Below are 11307 nucleotides of genomic sequence, written 5' to 3'. Positions count from 1 at the left end.
CAGAAAGTGGTTGCTTTTCTGTTTCTAGAGTTGCTGTTCTTCTTCTCTTCGATCTCCCGTTGGATTTGTAGGTGTTTGCAATCTTTAGATAAGCTATCTAGCTGATCTCCCGCTACCTGAAGTAGTCTCAGCCTGCTACTTCTCCGCCATCTTGACTCTCCCCCCGAGAATAATTTCTTGATCGATGGGACTGTTCCTTCCAGATTTAAAAAGGCCTTGTTAAAAAGATAGAGTCTCATTTTCACGCTGTATCTTCAATATCTAGCTATAAAAGCCTGAAAAGAAGATAAGACATTCCAGGAACTTGGAGGACGACCTGTGGAGCTGGCTGTACTTTCCTGCCCCAGCACCCTAAGCCAGGCTGATCCCACAGAGCTCGAGGCCGCAGCTCCTTGCAGAATCTGCCAGTACCAGATGCCACACCTTGCCCTTCTGTGCTCTCAACTTTCGCTTGCGTACATCTCTGTTGCTAGCAAATCACCAGTTAGTAATTAAGCTCCTAGCATATGCCCCATTGTGTCTCTCCTCTTTGCCAATAGCTGAGCTCAGCCTTGGGCTTCCTAGGGACGTGGATGGTGCACTGATGTGCCGGGAAGTGGGGGTCCGCTTTGGCAGATAGTTTGAGGCACTGATGAAGACTTACTGCCTTTAAAATGTATTTTTCTCTTCATCAGGCATCATGCTTAAGTGTTCAACCTTAGCCATTCATTTCTTTTAACTTTGAAGAACTTTAATGTTTAGGGAAATCTTACAAAATTTAAGGATGAACACCTAAGGTACTATCAGTCATAACCCCTGAGAATTCCCTAAGCCCTCGGGAGTGGAATATAGATCAAGTGTCTGGGCACAGACAGGCACAGACAAGCATCAGGAGGGGGACTAGAGGAGAAGCAAGGACACAAAAGACAATATTTGTATCTCCATTTTATAGAATGGTGGCTGCCAACAGAAGAAAGTTCTAGAAAGGGCTAAAGATCCCGTGATACAGACACTCAAGGACTATATGGCAAAACAGTCCTTTGGTCAGGAAAGGACAAGTCTTCTTTATGAAGAGAATCACAATTTTATGTCCCTGTTCAAAGAGTGTTTGGAGAATGCCAACTGACAACATCCTATGTACACTGCGTTCTCCAACTGAGTGTTGGCGCCAGGAGCAGGGTGTCCGCGGCCTGGGCTGTCAACCTGATGAAAAGGCGGGAAACGGTCTCTTTTACAGAGTATGTGAGGAGTAAATGAAGGGAAGAATGAGACATGTTGCCCTAGAAGACTGGGTTATTGTCATCTCATCAGCCGGAACATCCTTGTCATGTTCTTTTTGGCATCTCTGAAGTGCTTGCCACATGCGAGGAGTTCAGTAAAGGTTTTCTGAGCGCAGTGAGCAAATGACAGGCTGGGAGCACAGTTCGGGAGTGGATATCAGTTAGCAGTCAAGGTCATGTTTTGAGGATAGCGTCTCTTCTTTTTTTTTTTTTTTTTGAGGTCTAATTGTCATACAACATTATATTGGTTTCAGATGTACATCATACTGACTTGATGTTTGTATATATTATAAAATGATCACCACAGTAGGTCCAGTTAGCAACCATCACTATATGTACATGTGAAATTTTTTTCTCGTGGTAAGAACTTTCAAGATCCACTCCTCTAGTTTCTTCCAAATATGCAATAATAGTATCATTAACTATAGACACCATGTCTCTACATTATTCCCCATGACTTCATTGTTTTATAAGCTGGGCAATTATTGATCCAAATGTTATTCTTAGTAAAATAAATCCTCCAGCAAGGTGTGTAAACATGTGTGTGGTTATTAGGGCACTCCGTCCCTTCTTTAGTCTGTCCATGTAGCCAGTCACGCATCTCTGGCCCCGTGCGTCCGTGTGTCCATCCAGCCAGTGTTCACTGAATGCTTGCTCTTTGCTGCTTTACTTTCAGAAGCTGTGTCTACATTTTTTTTTTTTGAATAAGCAGTTTTTTTTTTTTTACAAATAGAATCGAGTACTTTATTTATTTTTTAATAAACATATAATGTATTTTTAGCCCCAGGGGTACAGGTCTTTGAATATTCAGGTTTATACACTTCATAGCACTCACCCTAGCACATACCCTCCCCAATGTCCATAGCTCCACCACCCTCTCCCAACCCCCCTCCCCCCCAGCAACCCTCAGTTTGTTTTGTGAGATTAAGAGTCTCTTATGGTTTGTCTCCCTCCTGATCCCATCTTGTTTCATTTAATCTTTTCCTACCCCTCAAACACCTCACGTTGCATCTCCACTTCCTCATTTCAGGGAGATCATATGATAATTGTCTTTCTCTGATTGATTTATTTCGCTAAGCATAATACCCTCTAGTTCCATCCATGTCATTGCAAATGGCAAGATTTCATTTCTTTTGATGGCTGCATAGTATTCTATTGTATATATATATATATACCACATCTTTATCCATTCATCTGTTGATGGACATCTAGGCTCTTTCCATAGTTTGGCTATTGTGGACATTGCTGCTATAAACATTCTGGTGCACATGCCCCTTCAGATCACCACATTTGTATCTTTAGGATAAATACCCTGTAGTGCAATTGCTGGGTCTATTTTCAACTTTTTGAGGAACCTCCATGCTGTTTTCCAGAGTGGTTGCACCAGCTTGCACTCCCACCAACAGTGTAGGAGGGCTCCCTTTCTCCGCATCTTCGCCAGCATCTGTCATTTCCTGACTTGTTAATTTTAGCCTGAATAAGCAGCTTCTTAAGCCAAGTACAACGGTTCACTGCCACATTGATGGCACGTGTTCTAGGTCTGTCCATCTTTTCAGCATACACTGCTTGAGCACCTGTTGTGTGCCGAGTGACGGGGATACAGTGGGGAGCGGAACCAGAAGTGTCCTTGTCCTTAGGTAGCTGACAGCCTGGCGGGCATAGAATTGAATAGAAACTTCAACAAAAATTCATAACTGCGGTAAGTGTTTTAAAGTATGAGTTCATGGACTGTAAGAAGGGACACTGGGGGACTTGACCTAGTCTGGGAGGTTAGGGGCAGCTTCCCTGAGAGGGGGTAAAGGAGCTGAGACAGAGTAGTGGGAGCTGAGGGGAGGTGCTCCGGGTAGAGGGGCCTGCGTGTGCATGGCAGGAGGCGTGTGTTGGCTCCTTATGGCTGTTGGGACAGATCACCGCAAGCTCAGTGGCTTGAAACAATGATACAAATTTCTTGTCATTCAGTTGTGGTTGTAAGAAAGTGGATGTCATGGGGCAACGTCAAAGTACTGGGGGGCTACCCTGCTCCCGGAACCAGCAGGGCGTCTGTCCCTCGTCTTCTCCCGCTCCCAGAGGCCGCCTGCGTTTCCTAGTGCGTGGCCCTTCCTTGCGGTCCCTCCAGTCTCTGCTCATTACCTCAGCTTGTCACATCTCTGGATTCTCCTCCTCCTGCTTCCCCTGTGAGTACACCAGGCCCACGGGGATAATCTAGGGTACCCTCTCCATCTCAGGGTCCTTAACTTAATTATATCTACAGAGTTGCTCTGGGCCTGGGAGGCAAGATAGGCACAGGTTTCAGGGACTGGCGTGCAGCACCCTTGGGGGTGGGGATGATTCTTCTAAAGGAGGTTTGGTGGTGTTCTGAGTAGCTGAGAGAAGCCTGGAGTGCCAAGGATCGGGGCAGGTGAAGCCGGAGTGTTTTGCAGTGGAGCAAATGGGCATTTGTCACGTTTGTAACTGTCCACGCTCTTTGGTCATCCTTCCTACATTTGGGGAATTTCCCATGTCACTCCCTGCAGCTTCTCAGGAGACCCCAGAATTCCCGTTTCCCCACTTGCCCTGCAGCTGGGACACAGCCGAGTTGTAAGCGCCGGCCGTCAGCGGGGTTTCTCCTCAGAGGAGAGTGAGGCGAGGTCGTGGGTGCTGGCAGCGCGCAGGCTTCGGTGCGGGTGGCCGCAGGGGAAGCAGCTTTGGGGAGCGGGGCTGGAGGAAGTGCTCGAACCCAGGCTCCGCAAGGGGGGGGGGTGAACTGGGCAGTCCGTGTGAGAAGCTGAGGTTGGGGAGGGCTTCGTGCGGCAGCCTGGGTGCCGTGGCTGTTCAGCCTTCTCCCTGTCTCTCCCGGAGGCTCTTTGAGTGACCGAATCGCCTCCTACATCCATTTCCCGCCTAGTCTGGTGGGAGGGGATCTGTGGTGAATAACGAAGATTCCTTAACTGCTTCAGTTGCCAGACTCTAGAAGGTTCTGCAAGTCCTAGTGAAGACTTTGATCCTCATCCTAAAAATGGCAGGAAGCGATAGAAATGTTTAAAGTAGAAGCTTTGGGGGAAGGTGACATACTCGAATCCACCCAAGTGCATTCATGTTGTGCAAACAGATCTTCGAAGAGCAGACCATATGCTAGACTGCTGGTGTCTACCAGGCACAGCGATGCAAGAGCCAGAGCCATGCATGTGTTCCGTACCCTGTTGGTAAGTTGTGGTTGGCGGGGGTAATGGTTCTGATGGAGAGGGAGCACAGATGCTGTTTTGGAGTTTGGTGGGGGTAATCATGGTTCCTGTTTCTATTCCCAACGTTTTAAACACCAGTTCAAACATCATTTATTGTAACACGCCCTGATAATTAAATTCCTATGGCATACTGAGGACGAGGAGGACTGCTCACAGCTGGAGGGGTCTGCAGCTTCCCCGGACACCAGCCTGTGTGAGGGGGACAGGCACCCCTTGGAAACACCGGTAAGTCATTTGCAGCACGCAGCGTGCCCTGGCTGGATTTGGGGAGCGCTGGGTTGGAGGGCAGGGCGTCGATTTTAACCCTTTGCCTGCTGCTCTCTTGTTTGTACTGTTTCTCTGTCCCACGACTTCATGGCCTTGGCCCCTCTCCCTGTGGCCTCACTGCCGCCACGCTGAGTGTGTCTGTTCTAAACTCAGCATGCTGCTTTCAGTGTGTCAAGTGTCTGAGATCGATGGGTTGTCTTTGAAGTGGCCCTTGCCAGTCCCCATCTTTCATCAGTGTTCAGACTGTGGAAGCTGTATCACGTCTCTGCCGCCTTTTAGCCACCCCTCTGTTCCACAGGTTCTGTTTGGGGGGCAGAATTCCCTGTTTATGAAAGACGACGCTTCAGTCATCTTTCAGTTAAACTTAATAAGAAAAACAGACCTCAAATTCTACTTGGAGGGAAAGGGCATTTGAATCTAGAGAGGCTAGAGGTTCAGGGAAACAGTTGGTTTGAGTAAGGTCACAGATTAATTAGAAGTGGGCTTAATTAAAGCTGCATAAGCATCTGGACGACTTTGCCAACAAAGGGGATCATCTGGGTATCTTTGAATGATCTCTTTCTCTGCTGGGTGCTCATTCTCTGGTTTGGGCCTGGGTTCCAGCTGCTGTGAGAGACTCCTGTGCCTGAAAGTCTTTCCAAGTCAATTACACAGGCTTCTCTATGGCTGGTTAGTTCAGTTAGAGCACTGTTCTAACGCAGTGCGGGCCAATCCCCACGTGGGCCTTTAGTTTTAGTCTGGTCTGCATTTCTGACTGTGTATTTCCTCCTGTGGGGAGAGAACACACTACGTGGGCATGGAGTAGATGTAGGCTTTGGGGTGAGTACTCACGTCCCAACCATATGTCTCCTTTCTTCCTTTGAGGCAGGCATGGCTCCACGTACCGTTTGAATTACAGAGGTGTTCAGCCAGTGTGTCCCTGTAGGGAACTGGATGCAAGACCTTTGTGAATGAATTGGCCTCCGATGAGAGGACCACAGGGCATGCTTTCAGGGCAGCCACACTCATCCCTTTCTTCCTGAAATCCTGTTCTCTGCCTGGCTACCATTTGGAAAGCAGCTGATGAACTAATTCATACTAAGTTGGCAATGACCAAACATGGCTTAAAGTGTGACTTGTATTAGAAGTGCTTATATTTTTGACAAGGAATATGCACTTTTTTTCCCCCCCTAAACCAGTGGTTTTAAACCATTATGAAGATGTATTAAGGGTTGGGTGACCAACCATCCCAGTTTGCAGGGAGCTGAGCGGTTTCCAGGATTTGGGGGTTTTAGTGATGACACACACCAGTTCCTGGGCAAACTGGGATGAGTTGGTCACCCTAATCTAGGTTTTCAAGGAGAGGTGAGGGTATGAGGGGGGTTGTCTGGTGAGGACCACTGAACACAGAGCTTGGGGTCCTAGTCTCAGCTTCAGTCAAAAGAGCAACAATTTTTACCTGTTTTACATTTTGAAGTTGTGGGTAAGATTTCCCCTGAAAGGCATTTGAGAAACCTTGCTTTCAAAGACTGTGGGTCAAAAGGAATCTGTAAGGGACAGGAGCAGGGAGGATGTCTGGGGGCAGAGAGGTTCTGAGGTCCCCTACTTTCCATCAAGAAATTGTTGCTACTCGGCGGACATGAAATACAAGGTTTGTCTGTAGTCCTAGCAGAGGAAGGAGGGGTTACCTTGTATGCCGCATCAGAGGGAAGGGGCCATTTTGGGAGCAGCAGGGTAATATCTGACATAATAGTTTGAATTTTTCCCTGTATTTCCCCCTTTCATTTCCCCGCTGAAGCTGGAATCCAAGTGCTAGGTTTCCTTACCTCAGGAGAGGTTGTGTCAAGGTGACAAGCAGAAGCTGCCTATAACGCACATTTCTTCCAGGTGTTTGTTTTCCATTATTCTCATCTAGTCGATGCAGTTAGGTAAAGTATCTTGGAATACATTGGAGGGGAGTAGAGGGATGATTTCTGTAAACTTCAGGAGATGAGAAACTGAAGGTCCTTGAATATCAAGGCTCTAAGAGATGGTAAGACCTCGGAAGACAATAGCTCTTTGTGCACGTAAGAACTTGGATCCAAGTTATATATACGTATATATTTAATCTCAAATGGAGTATGAAAGGATGAATCTGTCTTCCTCTGGAAGCTATTAGGACACTTGGCAGTTTTCCTCAGTCACAACAAAAGCCTAGTCTGCCAGGTAACCCATTGTCACTGTGACCCTTAAATACCACATATTTCAGACCCACTCTATGTATTTCCCTGCCCTTTCGATTCTTCCCTTTATCTAGGACTTTGGAACTCTCAGGTTATCATTAGCTAATGCTTCTGTATCCTCAACATCTTTGAGTGCTGTATTTTTACCCTAAAAGAAACAAGCTGTCCCCTGATACTATCGCTTACTCTGCAGACTTCTTACATGAAGTTTATATCTCTCATAAATCAGAGCCTGGAAGTAGAGAATGCGCCTTTCATATTTCCTTCTGTTTCCAAACTACTTCTTCCCTATCTTAAAAAAGAAAATCTCCTCCTTCCAGTTTTAAAATAGAGTGGAGAAGTATCTCCCATATCTACTCTTGCATTTCCGAAAAAAGGAGAACAAGAACAGTGAACTTCCATCCTAAAGAACACAAGGAGACATTTGTAACTCTGAACCATAATATTTGAGGAAGGATTGCCAGAAGCAGTAAAAGAAGCCACATAGTAAAGCCACCTTTACTAATCTGATAGTTTTAAGAGGAAAAGAGAGTGGATGTTAATGACAACTAGTGGTAGTGGTCTTTTTTGTTTGGAAAAGGAAGGATATGTGAGAACTGGCTGCAGGAACTTTGCTAGGCCTTGCTGGTAAAGAGGATGGCAGGAAGGACTGAATGAGAAATTATACAGAGGAGGCATATTGACAGGAAACAAACTGCAGAGGAGGTAGAGTGGGCGAAAGAGAATCTGTATTGTGAAAAGACCAGATGGTTTCTAGTCATTGTTGACTGGGGGAAAGAAGAGTCTAAGACATTTAATTCCACTCATAACTTCGTATAACAAAGAGGATTCTTTATAGTTTGGCACATAGTCCCTGGTGAGTCCCTTAGATATGTTTTGCAAATGTTTAATTTGGTTAGGACTGAATCTTACTTATGAGTAACAATGGAGAACTAATGACCACAGGATCTATACAAAGACACTAGAAGAAAAAAAAGGAGAAAAACTAACGGCAGATAAAGAATATTCAGAAAAATCTTGCCTTCAAGGAACAAAAATTTGGTCAAATATATCACCATTGATAAAAAAATAACATAATGAATTAATTGTGCTAGAAAACAAGGATCAGAAAGGTGAGATCCCAGAAAGAGGTGATGCAAGATTTGGCACTGCTCAGGGAAGAGATGGAAAAGAGAAATAAGTTTAACACAGGAATGAATGATATCGTAAGAAGGATAGACACCAGTGAAAATAAGGTACAGAAAAGTGAAATGTAAATTAACATGGACATTTCTTAAAAGATGAAAGTAAAAATAACAGATATAGAAGATCGACACAGGATGTTATACCCATAATTGGTGTCAATGCTGAGGGTAAATTAAATAAGGAAACTGAACTAGTATGTGAAGATATAATTTAAGAAATCCTTTTGGAAATAAAAGAAAATCTGAATTATGGGTAGAAAGGACATATTGCCACCCAGAAAAAATGGCCTTGTTAAGTAAAAAAAAAAATGCAAGGATAGATTAGTATGACAGAGGCCATACTTTATGTACATAAAATAATATTTTTAAATGCATTGACTATCTCTGACCTTATCTCCAAAACCTGGCAACAGTGCTTGTCTCTGGGAAGAGGGAGTATTTTTTTTTTTTTCTCTGAACAGAGAGTGCTAGCTACTTACCAACCATTTATTTTCCTGTTCTATCTCAAAACACAGAATCCTGACTTCACCACCTGATATTTACCCATCTGGTATTTACCACCTCTTAGCTTAAGCCAGTGGCTCTCAACCAAAGGATGTGCCTCCTCCCACAGGAAATCTAGCCATGCGTGGAGACATTTTAGTTGTTCACAACTCAGGGGCACGGTGAGGGGTGTGTTCTACTGGCGTTTGGTAGAATGCTGGCAGAAATGCTGCTAAACATCCTACCGTGTAAAGGACAGCCCCCCATAGTGAAGAAGTACCTGACTTAAGTGCCAGCAATGCTGAGGTTGGGGAACCATGGCTTAAGTTATGGATGGTGGAATATAAACAGAAATAACGAGTGGGACTTCTGGGATGTCTCCTTAAATTAAAAGGGACTTGCTTTTCTTCCTTCTTCAGTCCTGCTGCTTAGAATGTGGATGTGATGTTCTAAGATTGAGTGGCCATCTGGGACCATGAGGACAATGGTCACTTCCTAAGGATAATGGAGTGGGAACCTGGGAGGACCCTGGTTTCTGATGTGTTCTTTCCTTATTCCATTATTTATTCATTTGCCAAATATTTATTTCATGTCTACTACATGCCAGGCAATGCTCCTGGTACTGGAAATATGACAGAAAACAAAAAATCAATGCATGTCCTTGTGAAACTTATATTTTAATTTGTTTATAATAGAACACTGGGCAAGTCAAATACATAGTATGTGAGATGTTGATACAGACTATGAGGAAAAATAGAATAGGGAAATTGTTCAGGAGTGTCTGTTAAGAGGTGCTTTGGTTTTTAAATGGGGTGATTAGGAAAGTTCTTGATGAAAAGAACTGATGAAGAGGAGGGGTTTAGTAGGGTGGATATCTGGAAGTGTTTCCAGGCAGAAGCAACAGCAGATACTACGCTGTGGTGGGAGTTTGCTTGGCATGCTGGAGGACCACAAGATGGCCAGAGTGGCTGGAGTGTAGTGAATAAGAGGACCAGTAGGAGGGGTCTGAGTTGGAGGGACAGGGAGGGACAGGGAGGGCCTGAGGCTGTACGGCCTTGTGGGCATTTGTAGGGCTTTGGCTTTTACTCTGGGATAGGGAAACACTGGAGGATTTTTAGCAGAAGAATGACACAATGTGACTTAACATTTTCTTTGCAAGTTGGATAATAAGTGTTTTAACAGATTGGACACCTTGACACAGACAGATTTCAGGCTCAGGTACATTTTCCTTTTTTTTTTTTTTTTTAATTTTTAGTTAAAAAATTGTGTATTTGCTAATTATAAAAACTTCAGTGCTCTGGGTGTAATCTGGACAGTATAGTTTTTAATAGTGCTCTTCTTTTACTGTGACTGAAATTTTCATCTGCTTCTCTTTTGTAAGGCAGATGACATATTGATTTATAGTTAAGCTTGTGGCCTTTTATCTAAGAATTGCTCCTAAGTTAGTCTTTAATCTAAGAGTTGCTCTAAGAACTCCCTGTCCTGAGCCAATGCCTTCATTTAAAAACTAAACAAAGCATAGGATTCTATGTATCTGTTTTAAATTTTACCTGTTTTGGCAAGGTTCTTTAGGTATCTTGAATATTCATCTTTTCCAATGTAAACACACACACACACACACACACACACACACACACACACACAAGGGTTTTCTAGCCTGTGGTTGTCTTTCCTTTGTTTATGGTGACCTAACAGTTTGAAGGATGACTCTGGCTGCTGGGAGGAACTAAATTGGAGGTTGAGGGAGGAAGGAGGACACATAGAGAATTATTGCAAAAAGTCATTTAGTTAGTGATGGTGGCTTAGACCAAGAGGCAACAGTGTGCGGGTTGTTGAGAAGTTGTCTGATTCTGGGTCTCTTTTGAAGGTAGGCCTGACAGGGTTGACTTATTGATGGATTGGGTATGTGGTCTTAGAGATGGAGAGGGGTCATGATGACTCCAAGGTTTTTGGCCAGAGCAAAAGAAGAATGAGATTGCCATGTATGTCAGTGGCAACATGTAGGAGGGAAAGATTTGGTTTTGGGTAAGTTGTATTAGAGATGAGTATTATAAATATAAATTAAGCAGTTGATTTTTAAGTTGAGCTACATGAAATCACCCAGTTTTGACCTTTTAGAAATGGCAGTTTTGTATGACATAACCTGTACAAGTCTGAAATTCAGTGGAGAGTTCTTTGTTGGTTTTATACATTTTGGAGTCATCAACATTTAGACGTCATTTGAAACCATGAGATTGGATGATGTCATTGAGAATATGTGTGTAGGTAGATAGGCCATGCCAAACCAAAAACAGTATGCTAGCAGAACGGTCCTGTTCACCAGACTGGGAAAACATTTTCTAGTGTCTGCCACAAACCCCAAGAGAGAATGGGAGAATTTTGCATCTGTGGGCCTTATCATATTTTGGTACTGATGTCTGAACTGCTTCAGGACGGGGCTGCTCTCTGCTTGGCACATCACGTGAAGTCATGTCCAGTTGGCAGAAAAATAGTGGCAAATATTGGACTTGTTTCAGTTCATTTATTTTCTGAGCATCTGCAAGCACTGCTTCCTCTTCATTCTTTGCCCCTTTTATTGCCAGTATTGAAAACTTCTTAATGAAATATAGCATAAAAATGGAAAAGTACATAGATAATGAATGTGTATTTGCTCACTGAATTTTCACTGAGTGGGCATCAAAGTGTAACAGCA

Source organism: Enhydra lutris, unplaced genomic scaffold (assembly GCF_002288905.1).
Source record: "Enhydra lutris kenyoni isolate GAN:26980312 unplaced genomic scaffold, ASM228890v2 scaffoldscaffold22, whole genome shotgun sequence".
NCBI lineage: Eukaryota > Metazoa > Chordata > Mammalia > Carnivora > Mustelidae > Enhydra > Enhydra lutris.
Note: the sequence above shows the minus strand (reverse complement) of the source record.